Source organism: Manis pentadactyla, chromosome 7 (genome assembly GCF_030020395.1).
Source record: "Manis pentadactyla isolate mManPen7 chromosome 7, mManPen7.hap1, whole genome shotgun sequence".
Classification (NCBI taxonomy): domain Eukaryota; kingdom Metazoa; phylum Chordata; class Mammalia; order Pholidota; family Manidae; genus Manis; species Manis pentadactyla.
Genome location: NC_080025.1, coordinates 148798810 through 148815232, shown reverse-complemented (window position 1 = coordinate 148815232; position 16423 = coordinate 148798810). Strand labels below are relative to the sequence as shown.

At 45.6% G+C, this 16423-nt stretch overlaps 1 protein-coding gene across 3 annotated transcripts in view; it reads left to right on the top strand.

Moving 5' to 3' along the window:
- PTPRN2 (protein tyrosine phosphatase receptor type N2) overlaps positions 1-16423 on the top strand; it is a 723823-nt gene that overhangs the window by 308471 nt on the left and 398929 nt on the right. The gene's annotated exons all lie outside the window — the stretch shown is intronic.

The window sequence follows — 16423 nt, the reverse complement described above, 5'->3', positions numbered from 1 at the left end:
TTTGTTAAAGGGGTAGTTGGACAACTTTCAACATTCAGAGGTTACTTCCATGAATGGGATGGATTCAGATACTCTGCTCCATCTCTGCCCATACTCTGCTGACTTAGCCCATTTAGTTAATGTAGAGAAGAAAATTTATTTATTATTCCTGGCAGCCATCTCTGGAAAGTCTTGTATTCTCGCCTGGCATTTACCATCCAGCACACGTCCAGGCCACCTCCCCTTGTCGTAAGTCTGTTATCATTCTGAGTATGCAGACTCATGCTAATCTGAACCTGAGTGAAACATCCTCTAAAAAGCAATTTGACTGCCAGCCCCACCACCAACACAGGCCACATAATTTGATGTTTTTTTTGTCCTGTGCCTTATTATTACATGTCATAGGGAGTTGGATTGGTCGGTGGTGGTGGTGGTGGTGAGGGTGGTGGTGGTGATGTGTGTTTGGACGTGGCTGACCTGTACTTCCACATATGCATGGTGATGAAAGCACTTGGGAGCCAAGCTTTTATGCAGGATTCACATCTTCTTTGTTAAATCAGCTTTGTGGTGAGGTTATACGCACAACATTGCCTACTGTCTAAAACTTTATGACATTTTGTCCAGGGGCCCTATTAAGACATAATTTCAATAGGTCAGGCCTTCAGCAGTTGTACATGAATGTTGATCTCCTACTCCAGGCCTTACATATTTGATGTCCTGACCTTTTGTGTAATTGCTCTGCCAGAGCCCACGCGGAGCATTGAAAGCTACTTAAAATGTCATTATAAGCTGGCTGGGTCTCAGAATCATACGGTGCAGTTGATGGAGAAGGGAGGGCCCACTTTGATGTGCGTGGCCCTCGGCGATGCAGGAGGGCCAGCTGGACCTCGCAGGGAGGGTCTCCTCATTTCTGTCCATCTCCAGACGATGGACAGCGGCACTTGGGGCGACTTGGCGCATCACAGTGGCCGCCCCGGGGTGGTCTCTCATGTGCGCTCACAGTTCTCATCACACCCTGGCCAGCCACTGAGGGTCTACCATTGCATACCTACGGCGTTTCAAAGTTATTTTTCACTAATGATATCCCGAAAAGTTTCTCTTTTGGATGAGAGGAGGCAATTTTAGGAATTATGCTCTGTTATTCCATTTTGAAGGTGGGTATTAATTATAATCATTCTAAGGGGCCCTTGGGAAGTCCCTCGTTCTCTGATCTTTATCTTAAAGATCATGAGTTTTTTCATGTGGTGATCGATTCCTGCTCTTCCCCTCAAATAATGAGACTAGAAGTAAAGGAGGCTGAAGGGAAGAGCTGTGCGGTGATGGCCAGACACTAATCGTTACAGCAGATCATGAGAAGAGGGCATAATTTCACATTAACTGTATTGATCATCAGATACACAACAGTTCACGCCCTTTCTTCCATTTTTTCGAGGATCTCCTCAGGTGGGGATCGTGGGCTCTGTTTTACACAGACAACCTGGGGCTGCAGGGTTGGGCAGGCGCTCCAGCTCCCCAACAGCGGTGGACTGGCCTTGCTGACGCCGGAGTGCCCTTCACCCAGGCATCCCCCTGTGCTCTCTAGAATACTGTCTCCCACCTTTCACTGTGGGCCCTTGGGATCTCTGGTCTGACTCGCCCTGCATGGGACCAGCAGGAGTGCCTTACCAGCCTCCTGCCCGGGATTGGTGAACGACAAACATGACCCAGCGGGCTGCCTCGAGGGTGTCCTGGTGTCTGGGGCGACGCGTGCGGGCTCCTGAGGCTTCACTGCCAAGCTGCCACCCACTCAGCCGCCCGCCCTCCTCTGCTGCGCCCACCGGTGGACCTGCCCCGCTGGGCCTGCCTTGCACCTCCCGCCCCTCCCGGCAGCACTGCCCCAGCACCACACCGCAGTGGGGTCATCACAGGAGCCTCCTCGCCCTGGCCCTGCCCCAGCCCTGCAGCGGTGCGGCCCCGCAGAGGCGTGACCCGGATGGTGCCGCTGCTCAGGCACAGCAGGGGCCCCTTCTCCCACGAAGCCCCCATGTCCTCTGTGCGCCTGGGCCCCACTGCTTCTCCCGTGCTCGTCCTGTTGTCCACTTGCCTCTGACTGTTCTTCTGACCCTTCGGCCTCAGGGCCTTTGCCCGGAGTGGCCTCTGCTTGGAGACTGTTTCCTCCCAGTGCCCTTGGGCCTCATGCCCGCCTCCCTGGGTCTTGGCTGCCGCTCCACTCAGTGCCTGGCTGTCTCCAGAAATCCTCCATGAAGTGGCACCTGACCTTCCAGGCTCAGGGTTACTCCCCACAGCCCCTGTCACCACCAGACAGTCTATGAATTTGCATATTAATAGTAATTGCAGCCTCCTCTAATACGGATGACAGTCCCTAGGAAGCAGGGGCTTTGTTAACTGCTTTGTCCCTGCGCCCTGAAGAGTAGTAGCTGTGCCTAGAGAACGTGCAGTCAGTGTTTGTGGGAGGAAGAAGAGAAGGAGGGGAGGAATGTTTTATCTCCTGCTCGAATTCAAGTGCCTCTAGGAGGCATAAGCCACTCACTGATTATCATTCACCTTAATGAGCTTGGAATGAGTCACCCCCACCTCGGGTAACACAGGTCGGCTTCTGAAGAGCGACTGGGTGAGGGACATGTGGGGCGTAGAGGGGAGGGAACGTTCGGCCATGCAGGGACAGTGACAGACCCTGGCCCCCTACATGGAAGACGGCCCGAGGGTATGGGTGATGCAGGCATCACCACACACAGGGTGGGATGTGCCGAGGGCGACTGAGCCTGCCTCGTGGTCCTGAGGCCAGTTTGCTGCAAACCAGGGTCTGGATGACCATGGTGACTCGTGTTGTCCCTTAGCTTTACGATTCTGTCCCAGTAACCCCACCAGGCTACGTCCCTAAGTCTGGAATTAATGGAAGGACGCACATGAAGTGGAGATCTTAGAAGGAAACATTTTCTCCAGATGGAGAATAAACCTTAACGACACATAATGGTCATCAAGTTCTCGACTCTGAAACCAGCAAACAGCGTGAGTCAGTGGCTCCACTTAGTTGTGAAATGTCTCTCAGGAGAGATAAGAAGTGCGCCCACTGGCTGCTGCTGTTGGGCGCAGGCGGGAGGCAGAGGGGCACCTTTTGGAGGCCTGTTAGGACGGCCGCCTCAGCCCTGCAAGATGAGGAGAGGCCAGCCGAGGCTGGGAGCAAACCCCTGGTTACCAGGTGCGCAGGAATGGGACGTTCTTGCTGGTGAATTTTCTGATTAGGTCTGCATTCCCCACCAACATGTTTTTAACTCAGCATTTATAAATAATCTCTCACAAGTTTATGGATCTGTTTCCTGCCTCCGTCTAAGTGTCCTGTGGCATTGTGTGCTGGCCCCTGAGGGCACTGTGCCTGCAGGGGGCACTGTCGCTCTCAGATAAGCCTCAGCCTTCACAGCTTGGCCTCTGATCGCAGATGACGCTGTTGACACCGCAGTGTCTGCACTGTGACATTGGATGTGTTTGTAATGGCAAGACTTACTACACAGCAACAAATTGTTTTGCTCACTTTTAGTCTATCTTACTTTTTTCATATATTTTATTGGTTTTTTTAGTTAAGATATATTCTTGACACTTTCAATGAAAATTTTTTGTTTAGGTAACTCAGATACCAAAATCATATAGACATAATTTCTTTTAAAAAGTATCAGTAAATTAATTGGGTTACCTTCCCTAGAGATTAAAAATAAGATATTTTTTTTACCTTTTTAGCAGAGATAAAGTTTCATATTTTTATATTTTTAAAGTTTTGAAGTGACATTTGTCAGATCCTAGTTTATGTCAATTTAATTGTTAGTTTCTGAGGATAAAATAAAGACTGATTTATAAGTGGGTCATGTTGTAAAAGTGCGGAGGCTGGCTGAATTTCAGGATAGACATTGCCTACGAACAAGTGACAGTTGGGGTAGCGTGACTGCCCAAACACTGGTCTATTTCAGGAGGAAAGAGAAATGAGATGCGTGTCACTTCACCGCCTTGCAGGGTCTCGGCAGTGGGTCAGACCCACACATGGCACTTGCTTGTGCTGTCTGGCTGTCGAGCCTTGCTGGCTGCTGAAACATTGTGTGTGTGTGTGTGTGTATTAGTCCTATTGTGGCCTCCCCCAAAATTATGCCTTTAATTCTCTATCCTTTCTCATAGTAGTATTTACTCCCAGGCTCTAAACAGAATGGGTGCCCAGTACCAACTGATGAAATGAATAAATGAGTGGGTGGATTGGAGGGTGGGTGGGTGGACGGGTGAACGGAAGGGTGGGTGGATGGGTGGGTGGATGGGTGGGTGGGTGGATGGGTGGGTGGGTGGGTGGAGGGATGGATGGGTGGGTAGGTGGGTGGATGGAAGGGTGGGTGGATGGGTGGGTGGGTGGGTGGGTGGGGGGATGGAAGGGTGGGTAGGGGGGGATGGATGGATGAATGGAAGGGTGGATGGATGGAAGGGTGGGTGGGTGGGGGGATGGATGGATGGATGGGTGGGTGGAGCGAGTGCGTGGATTGATGGGTGGGCAGATGGAGCCTAGGGTCTGGCCTTAATAACTGAGGATGACATTTTTTACCCGTAGGTTAATACTTTGCAAAGAACTGTCTCACAATGCGTGATTTTAAATGGAATGTTGAGCAAGTTGGGAGGCAGTGGGCAGCCTGCAGGACTAAGCATTCTGGGGGGTTGACTGTGTTTGCTTCCTGTTTGAGGATTTCAGTCAACTGTACCTAGAACTTACCAGAGAAATTCAAGCATTTGTACTGATGGTGGATTGGAAGAGATGGAAGACAAAGAGATCCAAATGACTTTTCACCCTCACCGTATTGTCATGATAATAGTTATAATTCAGTGTGCTGGCACTTGTGGCATGTACACATGTCTCACTGTCCCATGTTACAAATAAGGAAATGGAGGAATAATGAGAGTAAGGGTTTGCCCCAGAGCACACGCCAGGAGTGCTGGAGGTGAGACTGGAGCCCGTGACCCGCGCTGGGCCCAGATTCTGGGCTCATGGCCCCCGGAGCCTCTGCGGCGTGAACTGGTGTTCAGGACACAGCACCCCATCTCCATGGCAGCAGTGCCCCCGGGAAGCAGCAGTCTTCCCTTTGTGACTCCCGCTGGGCAGCCCGGGGGCGTAGCCCGTGAGGACCCCCACTGTGTCTCATGACAGCTTTAGATAAGTGCTCAGAAGCCAGAGTCTCAGCTACAACGGTGGCAGAAGGAAGGAGGAGGAAGCCCCTCAGATTCTGGGTCATCTGGCCTGAGAATGCAGGTCCGTGGCCGCTGCCCACAGTGTGGGTGCGTGGTGGCGTCGGCTAGCGCCCGTGCCGACCGGCCCACACAGACCTCGGCGGCTGGCGCTGCTGCCCCCCGGGCCTCAGTGGGCTGAGTCCTCCTTGCTGACCGCCTCCTCCCTCTTGGCCGGCCAGAGCGCCTGCCCGGTTTCTCAGGGCTGCCGGCCAGTCCCGGAGCTCTGTGCCCCCAGCGTCTCTTTGTCCCTGCGTCTGCACGATGGCAGGTCCTGTGTGCTTAGTCTCTATCAGGATTATTTTTCATTCTCACTGAGATGAGAGGGAAGGATTCCTGTGTTCGTGGGCTTCTGGGGTTGGGGGAGACCTGGGTGATTCTGGCCCCCTTTTCTAAAAATGCTTTTCCAGAGTAGACGTGTCAGCTTCAGGTGTCCCTGTGGTGGTGGGGTCCATGCAGTGGGGTGTCCCTGTGCTGGGCTGTGCCATGGCAGGGGGCTCAGGGGCTTCAGCGTGGGGCTCGTCACAGCCCCCGTCCCGTGGTGGGTGTGTTGCCTCGGGTGGAGGTGAGGTCGGCTAAGCTGCCTGAAGGAGCCGGATCACTGTGGCCAGCGTTTGGTGCTTGTGGCCCATGGTAGGCAGCAGAGGCTGCATGTTCCTTCTGTGCTGTTAACACGAAATGCTCGCCCCGAGGGCCGGATCGGTGGCCATTCAGGAGCTCTGTGGCACAGTGGGCGAGAGGGTGAAAAGCTACCAGGAATTGAGTGTGTGACTCTGGTTTAGCTCTAAAAGGAGGAAACTTGAGAAAACACAAGAGCCTGCATTTCTCAACTTGTAAGAAGGAGAAGATGTCCCCCACCACCTGTCACGTGACCGCTGTGTAAGGCCATGGAGAGGGTGTGTGAACTTGCTCTGCTGCGTTTGTGGGCGGAGACGTGATGATAACCATCCTACAGAAACCTTTACTGGGGAACCAGAGATTTCAGCGATAAATACTCAAGAAAAGTCAGTTTACCTTCCAAGTCAGAAATGGGTCCCCATCACACCTACTGCTGTTCCTGAGTGAGATTTCCATGCAGTGAGGTGTGAGGATCCTAAGTGTGAGTTCTGACACGTGTGTGACGTGACTAACACCAGCAGCCATCCCCGCCATCCTGGAGAGCAGCCCCCAGGCAGGCCATGCCCACAGCCACCAGGCCTGGCCCTGAGGCTGCTGGACATTGGTGGCATCGTACGTAATGTGCAGTGACTGGCTTTGGCCTCCGTGCCTTCTTGGGCGTCAGTGGCTCACCCATGTGTGGGTAAGTGGCAGACTCCCTCTCCTATGTGGGCGTTTGGACTTGAGGGTGCGCTCGTTCGGCTGTTACAAATAAGGCCGCACACAAGATTCTTACGTGGATCTGGGTAATATGGAGGCATAGACATGTAATAGACATGGTCTCTTCCTGAGAACTGTAAATCCCCAGGAGTGAGTGACTGCCTGCTGCTCCGTCTCCTCTACAAAACATCTCAGTATTTTTTTTTTATTTTGGTTTCATTAATGTACAATTACATGAGCAACATTATGGTTACTAGACTCCCCCCATCATCAAGGCCCCACCCCCACCACAGCCACCGTCCACCAGCGCAGCAAGATGCCATGGAATCACCACTTGTCGTGTGTTGTACAGCCCTCCTCGTGCCCCCCCACATTATGTCTGCTAATTGTAATGCCCCCTTTTCCCCCTTGTCCCTCCGTTCCCACCCATCCTCCCCAGTCCCTTTCTCTTTGGTAACCATTCCTGGGTTCTGTGATTCTGCTGCTGTTTTGCTCCTTCAGTTTTTTCTTTGTTCTTATACTCCACAGATGAGTGAAATCATTTGGTACTTGTCTTTCTCCGCCTGGCTTATTTCATTGAGCATAATACCCTCTAGCTCCATCCATGTTGTTGCAAATGGTAGGATTTGTTTTCTTCTTATGGCTGAATAATATTCCATTGTGTATATGTACCACATCTTCTTTACCCATTCATCTACTGATGGACACTTAGGTTGCTTCCATTTCTTGGCTATTGTAAATAGTGCTGCGATAAACATAGGGGTGCATAAGTCTTTTTCAAACTGGGCTCCTGCATTCTTAGGGTAAATTCCTAGAAGTGGAATTCCTGGGTCAAATGTTATTTCTATTTTAGTTTTCTGAGGAACCTCCATACTGCTTTCCACAGTGGTTGAGCTAATTTACATTCCCACCAGCAGTGTAGGAGGGTTCCCCTTTCTCCACAACCTCGCCAACACTTGTTGTTGTTTGTCTTTTGGATGGTGGCCATACTAACTGGTCTGAGGTGCTATCTCTTCGTGGTTTCAATTTGCATTTCTCTGATGATTAGCAGTGTGGAGCATCTTTTCATGTGTCTGTTGGCCATCTGAATTTCTTCTCTGAAGAAGGGCCTGTTCAGATCCTCTGCCCATTTTTATTGGATCATTTGCTTTTTGTTTGTTGAAGTGTGTGAGTTCTTTATATATTTTGGATGTCAACCCTTTATTGGATCTGTCATTTATGAATATATTCTCCCATACTGTAGGGTACCTTTTTGTTCTACTGATGGTGTCCTTTGCTGTACAGAAGCTTTTCAGCTTGATATAGTCCCACTTGTTCATTTTTGCTTTTGTTTCCCTTGCCTGGGGAGATCTGTTCATGAAGAAGTTACTCATGTTTTTGTCCTAGAGATTTTTGCCTATGTTTTTTTCTAAGAGTTTTATGGTTTCATGACTTATATTCAGGTCTTTGATCCATTTGGAGTTTACTTTTGTATATGGGGTTAGACACTGATTCAGTTTCATTCTCTTGCATGTAGCTGTCCAGTTTTGCCAGCACCATCTGTTGAAGAGACTGTCATTTCCCCATTGTATGTCCATGGCTCCTTTATTATATATTAATTGACCATATATGTTTGGGTTAATGTCTGGAGTCTCTATTCTGTTTCACCGGTCTGTGGGTCTGTTCTTGTGCCAGTACCAAATTGTCTTGATTACTGTGGCTTTGTAGTAGAGCTTGAAGTTGGGAAGTGAGATCCCCCCTGCTTTATTCTTCCTTCTCAGGATTGCTTTGGCTATTTGGGGTCTTTTGTGGTTCCATATGAATTTTAGAACTATTTGTTCCAGTTTGTTGAAGAATGCTGTTGATATTTTGACAGGGATTGCGTTGAATCTGTAGATTGCTTTAGGCAGGATGGCCACTTTGACAATATTAATTTTTCTGACCCAAGAGTATGGGATGAGTTTCCATTTGTAGTGTCCTCTTTAATTTCTCTTAAGAGTGTCTTGTAGTTTTCAGGATATACTTCTTTCACTTCCTTGGTTAGGTTTATTCCTAGATATTTTATTCTTTTTGATGCAATTGTGAATGGAATTGTTTTCCTGATTTCTCTTTCTGCTAGTTCATCATTAGTGTATAGGAATGCAACATATTACTGTGTATTAATTTTGTATCCTGCAACTTTTCTGAATTCAGTTATTAGTTCTTTTAGTTTTGGGGTGGATTCCTTAGGGTTTTTTATGTACAATATCATGTCATTTGCAAATAGTGACAGTTTAACTTCTTCCTTTCCAATCTGGATGCCTTTTATTTCTTTGTTTTGTCTAATTGCTATGGCTAGGACCTCCAGTACTATGTTGAATAACAGTGGGGAGAGTGGGCATCTCTGTCTTGTTTCCAATCTCAGGTGAAAAGCTTTCAGCTTCTCGCTGTTAAGTATAATGTTGGCTCTGGGTTTGTCATATATGGCCTTTATTATGTTGAGGTACTTGCCCTCTATACCCATTTTGTTGAGAGTTTTTATCATGAATGGATGTTGAATTTTGTCAAATGCTTTTTCAGCATCTATGGAGATGATCATGTGGTTTTTGTCCTTCTTTTTGTTGATGTGGTGGATGATGTTGATGGATTTTTGAATGTTGTACCATCCTTGCATCCCTGGGATGAATCCCACTTGGTCATGGTGTATGATCCTCTTGATGAATTTTTTATTTCAGTTTGCTATTATTTTGTTGAGTATTTTTGCATCTATGTTCATCAGGCATACTGTTCTGTAATTTTCTTTTTTTTTGTGGTGTCTTGGCCTGGTTTTGGTGTTAGAGTGATGCTTCATTCATAGAATGAGTTTGGAAGTATTCTAGCCTCTTCTATTTTTTGGAAAACTTTAAGGAGTATGGCTATTATGTCTTCTCTAAATGTCTGATAAGAGGGCGGAGCCAACATGGCGGCGTGAGTAGGACAGTGGGAATCTCCTCCCAAAAACATATATACTTTTGAAAATACAACAAACACAACTAGCCCTAAAAGAGAGACCAGAAGACGCAGGACAGTGGCCAGACTGCAGCTACACCAGCGAGAACCCAGCGCCTCGCGAAGGGGGTAAGATACAAGCCCCGGCCCTGCGGGACCCGAGCGCCCCTCCCCCCCCCAGCTCCCGGCGGGAGAAGAGGAGGCAGAGCGGGAGGGAGACGGAGCCCAGGACTGCTGAACACCCAGCCCCCGCCATCCGGACCAGAGCGCAGACACAGTGCGTGCCCAGGGGGCCCTGGATACTGGGGGAACAGGGAGTAAGACCTCTGAGCGGGTGCCGAAGCTGATGCCCCTGTGACAAAGAAAAGCGGGGGCTTTTTGAAAGTCTTAAAGGGACAGGGACTTAACAGCTTGACGGAAACAACCCAGGTCACAGTACAGCAGCTGGAAATTACAGGGAAAACCGGGTGCACTAACCCCCTGGGCAACAGCTCTGAGACCCCTCACGGAGGCAAACAGTCAAGCAGCCCCCCCATCCATCACCCCACCGGGCGCTGCGAAAGCAGAGAAGCAGCCTGAGACAAACTCCGCCCACAGAAAGGGAAATTCCTCCCTTCTGGCCGGGCAAGACACAAAGACCCACTCTACACGCAATTACCCAACACAAGCCACTAGGGGTCGCAGTTGCCCCAGTAAAGAAAGGCCAGTAGCAAGTGAAAATTTTGGCCCTCCCAGCTGACAGTCAATAGCACCTGTCAACATGAAAAGGCAAAAAAATATGATCCAGACAAGACTAACCCAGACAGCTTCGGCATCTGCTACATCTTCCCCTGAGAAGGAATCTGGGGAGATAGATTTAGCCAGTCTACCTGAAAAAGAATTCAAAACAAAAGTCATAACCATGCTGATGGACTTGCAGAGAAATATGCAAGAACTAAGGAAGGAGAATTCAGAAATAAAACAAGCTCTGGAAGGACTTCAAAACAGAATGGACGAGATGCAAGAGACCATTAATGGACTAGAAAACAGAGAACAGGAACGCAGAGAAGCTGATGCAGAGAGAGATGAAAGGATCTCCAGGAATGAAAGAATTTTAAGAGAGCTGAGTGATCAATCTAAAAGGAATAATATAAGAATCATAGGCATTCCAGAAGAAGTAGAGAGAGAAAAGGGGATAGAAAATGTCTTTGAAGAAATAATTGCTGAAAATTTCCCCAAACTAGGGGAAGAAATGGCCTCTCAGACCACAGAGGTACACAGAACTCCCATGACAAGGGACCCAAGGAGGGCAACACCAAGACACATAATAATTAAAATGGCAAAGATCAAAGACAAGGACAAAGTATTACAAGCAGCCAGAGAGAAAAAAAAGGTTACCTACAAAGGAAAACCCATCAGGCTATCATCAGACTTCTCAACAGAAACCCTACAGGCCAGAAGAGAATGGCATGATATACTTAATGCAATGAAACAGAAGAGCCTCGAACCAAGACTACTGTATCCAGCACGAATATCATTTAAATATGAAGGAGGGATTAAACAATTCCTAGACAAGCAAAAGTTGAGGGAATTTGCCTCCCACAAACCACCTCTACAGGGCATCCTACAGGGACTGCTCTAGATGGGAGCACTCCTAAAAAGAGCACACAACAAAACACCCAACATATGAAGAAGGGAGGAGGAGGAATAAGAAGGGAGAGAAATAAAGAATCATCAGATTGTGTTTATAATAGCTCAACAAGCGAGTTAAGTTAGACAGTAAGACAGTAAAGAAGCTAACCCTAAACCTTTGGTAACCACAAACTTAAAGCCTGCAATGGCAATAAATTCATACCTTTCAATAATCACCCTAAATGTAAATGGACTGAATGCACCAATCAAAAGACACAGAGTAATAGAATGGATAAAAAAGCAAGATCCATCCATATGCTGCTTACAAGAGACTCACCTCAAACCCAAAGACGCGCACAGACTTAAAGTCAAGGGATGGAAAAAGATATTTCAAGCAAACAACAGAGAGAAGAAAGCAGGTGTTGCAATTCTGGTATCAGACAAAACAGACTTCAAAATAAAGAAAGTAACAAAAGACAAAGAAGGACATTACATAATGATAAAGGACTCAGTCCATCAAGAGGATATAACCATTATAAATATATATGCACCCAATACAGGAGCACCAACATACCTGAAACAAATATTAACAGAACTAAAGGAGGAAATAGAATGCAATGCATTCATTCTAGGAGACTTCAACACACCACTCACTCCAAAGGACAGATCCACCAGACAGAAAATAAGTAAGGACACAGAGGCACTGAACAACACACTAGAACAGATGGACCTAATAGACATCTACAGAACTCTACATCCAAAAGCAACAGGATACACGTTCTTCTCAAGTGCACATGGAACATTCTCCAGAATAGACCACATACTAGGACACAAAAAGAGCCTCAGTAAATTCCAAAAGATTGAAATCCTACCAACCAACTTTTCAGACCACAAAGGCATTAAACTAGAAATAAACTGTTCAAAAAAAGCAAAAAGGCTCACAAACACATGGAGGCTAAACAACACGCTCCTAAATAATCAATGGATCAATGACCAAATCAAAATGGAGATCCAGCAATATATGGAAACAAATGACAACAACAACACTAAGCCCCAACTTCTGTGGGACGCAGCAAAAGCAGTCTTAAGAGGAAAGTATATAGCACTCAAAGCATATTTAAAAAAGGAAGAGCAATTCCAAATGAACGGTCTAATGTCACAACTATCAAAATTGGAAAAAGAAGAACAAATGAGGCCTAAGGTCAGCAGAAGGAGGGACATAATAAAGATCAGAGAAGAAATAAATAAAATTGAGAAGAATAAAACAATAGCAAAAATCAATGAAACCAAGAGCTGGTTCTTCGAGAAAATAAACAAAATAGATAAGCCTCTAGCCAGACTTATTAAGAGGAAAAGAGAGTCAACACAAATCAACAGTATCAGAAATGAGAAAGGAAAAATCACAACAGATCCCGCAGAAATACAAAGAATTATTAGAGACTGCTATGAAAACCTATATGCTAACAAGCTGGGAAACCTAGGAGAAATGGACAACTTCCTAGAAAAATACAACCTTCCAAGACTGACCCAAAAAGAAACAGAAAATCTAAACAGACCAATTACCAGCAACGAAATTGAAGTGGTAATCAAAAAACTACCAAAGAACAAAACCCCCGGGCCAGATGGATTTACCTCGGAATTTTACCAGACATACAGGGAAGACATAATACCCATTCTCCTTAAAGTTTTCCAAGAAATAGAAGAGGAGGGGATACTCCCAAACTCATTCTATGAAGCTAACATCACCCTAATACCAAAACCAGGCAAAGACCCCACCAAAAAAGAAAACTACAGACCAATATCCCTGATGAACGTAGACGCAAAAATACTCAACAAAATTTTAGCAAACCGAATTCAAAAATACATCAAAACCATCGTACACCATGACCAAGTGGGATTCATCCCAGGGATGCAAGGATGGCACAACATTAGAAAGTCCATCAATATCATCCCCCACATCAACAAAAAGAAAGACAAAAACCACATGATCATCTCCATAGATGCTGAAAAAGCATTTGACAAAGTTCAACATCCATTCATGATAAAAACTCTCAGCAAAATGGGAATAGAGGGCAAGTACCTCAACATAATAAAGGCCATCTATGATAAACCCACAGCCAACATTATATTGAATAGCGAGAAGCTGAAAGCATTTCCGCTGAGATCGGGAACTAGACAGGGATGCCCACTCTCCCCACTGTTATTTAACATAGTACTGGAGGTCCTAGCCACGGCAATCAGACAAAACAAAAAAATACAAGGAATCCAGATTGGCAAAGAAGAAGTCAAACTGTCACTATTTGCAGATGACATGATACTGTACATAAAAAACCCTAAAGACTCCACCCCAGAACTACTAGAACTGATATCGGAATACAGCAAAGTTGCAGGATACAAAATCAACACACAGAAATCTGTGGCTTTCCTATATACCAACAATGAACCAACAGAAAGAGAAATCAGGAAAACAACTCCATTCACAATTGCATCAAAAAAAATAAAATACCTAGGAATAAACCTAACCAAAGAAGTGAAAGACTTATATTCTGAAAACTACAAGTCACTCTTAAAAGAAATTAAAGGGGACACTAACAGATGGAAACGCATCCCATGCTCATGGCTAGGAAGAATTAATATCATCAAAATGGCCATCCTGCCCAAAGCAATATACAGATTTGATGCAATCCCTATGAAACTACCAGCAACATTCTTCAATGAACTGGAACAAATAATTCAAAAATTCATATGGAACCACCAAAGACCCCGAATAGCCAAAGCAATCCTGAGAAAGAAGAATAAAGTAGGGGGGATCTCACTCCCCAACTTCAAGCTCTACTATAAAGCCATAGTAATCAAGACAATTTGGTACTGGCACAAGAACAGAGCCACAGACCAATGGAACAGAATAGACAATCCAGACATTAACTCAGACATATATGGTCAGTTAATATTTGATAAAGGAGCCATGGACATACAATGGCGAAATGACAGTCTCTTCAACAGATGGTGCTGGCAAAACTGGACAGCTACATGTAGGAGAATGAAACTGGACCATCGTCTAACCCCATATACAAAAGTAAACTCAAAATGGATCAAAGACCTGAATGTAAGTCATGAAACCATTAAACTCTTGGAAGAAAACATAGGCACAAACCTCTTAGACATAAACATGAGTGACCTCTTCTTGAACATATCTCCCCGGGCAAGGAAAACAACAGCAAAAATGAACAAGTGGGACTATATTAAGCTGAAAAGCTTCTGTACAGCAAAAGACACCATCAATAGAACAAAAAGGAACCCTACAGTATGGGAGAATATATTTGAAAATGACACATCCGATAAAGGCTTGACGTCCAGAATATATAAAGAGCTCACACGCCTCAACAAACAAAAAACAAATAACCCAATTAAAAAATGGGCAAAGGAACTGAACAGACGGTTCTCCAAAAAAGAAATACAGATGGCCAACAGACACATGAAAAGATGCTCCACATCGCTAATTATCAGAGAAATGCAAATTAAAACTACAATGAGGTATCACCTCACACCAGTAAGGATGGCTGCCATCCAAAAGACAAACAACAACAAATGTTGGCGAGGCTGTGGAGAAAGGGGAACCCTCCTACACTGCTGGTGGGAATGTAAGTTAGTTCAACCATTGTGGAAAGCAATATGGAGGTACATCAAAATGCTCAAAACAGACTTACCATTTGACCCAGGAATTGCACTCCTAGGAATTTACCCTAAGAATGCAGCAATCAAGTATGAGAAAGATCAGTGCACCCCTATGTTTATCGCAGCACTATTTACAATAGCCAAGATATGGAAGCGACCTAAATGTCCAATGGTAGACGAATGGATAAAGAAGATGTGGTACATATACACAATGGAATACTACTCAGCCATAAGAAAAGGGCAAATCCAACCATTTGCAGCAACATGAATGGAGCTGGAGGGTATTTTGCTCAGTGAAACAAGCCAAGCAGAGAAAGAGAAATACCAAATGATTTCACTCATCTGTGGAATATAAGAACAAAGGAAAAACTGAAGGAACAAAACAGCAGCAGAATCACAGAACTCAAGAATGGACTAACAGGTACCAAAGGGAAAGGGACTGGGGAGGATGGGTGGGTAGGGAGGGATAAGGGGGGGAGAAGTAGGGGGGTATTAAGATTAGCATCCATAGCGGGGTGGGAGAAAGGGGAGGGCTGTACAACACAGAGAAGACAAGTAGTGATTCTACAACAGGTTGCTACGCTGATGGACAGTGACTGTAAAGGAGTATATAGGGGGGACCTGGTATAGGGGAGAGCCTAGTAAACAAAGTATTCGTCATGTAAGTGTAGATTAATGATTAAAAAAAAATGCAGTTCCTATGTGGTGACCTCTAATGAGTTCTACACAATGATATAAAGGACATATAAAAGTGTAGGCAAAGGGTCTGTTTGTGTTTATACAGAGGATCAAAGCCTAATTTGGCTACTCCGAAAATGAACTAAGATACGATATGAAAAAGAACTTCCAACATCAGCACTCTCGGGAAGACTCATGACAGAAGATGATCAGAAAAAGAAAAAAAAAAACTTCAACAAAGATCCACACACTGTCACAGGTGTAGATGCACTCATCCCACCAGTTCCTGGACTTGCCATGGGAAAGATGAAGGAGATATCTAGGCTGGCCTGTGCATACAGTAAAACAAAAATTGGACTGGATCTATACTGTTGGAACTCAACCAAGAATTAGGAGAAGTGCAAATTGTAGCACTCCAAAATCTTACAACCACAGACTATTTATCGTTAAAAGAACATATGGGATATGAACAGTCCCCAGGAATGGGGTGTTCTAGTTTATCTGAATTCTCTCAGACTGTTTAAGTTCAGTCGGACAATATCCACCATATCATAGATAAGTTTTCACAAATGCCTAAGGTGCCTAACTGGTTTTCTTGGTTTCACTGGAGATGGCTGGTAATTACAGGTATGCTTTGGTTAGGTAACTATATTCCTATTATGTTAATGTGTGTGCACAATTTAATTAGTCGTTTAAAACCTATCCATGCTGAAGTTACTCTACAAGAAGATATGTCAAAGAAATAATCAATCTTCCCAGGTTTTCTTCTGCCTGCTACTTCTGTAGCTTTTCTTCTTCCTACCTAATCACAACCTTTAAATAGAACTCGTGCCACATGTCGAATTTACCGAGTATCATAATTCTTCCAAGTGGTAAAGATACCTCAAGACAAATGCTGGGCATAGAAGCCACAGGGCATAAACATGCAAAGAAGTAAAAAGCTAACCTTTTCAAACGATAAGGCTTCTCT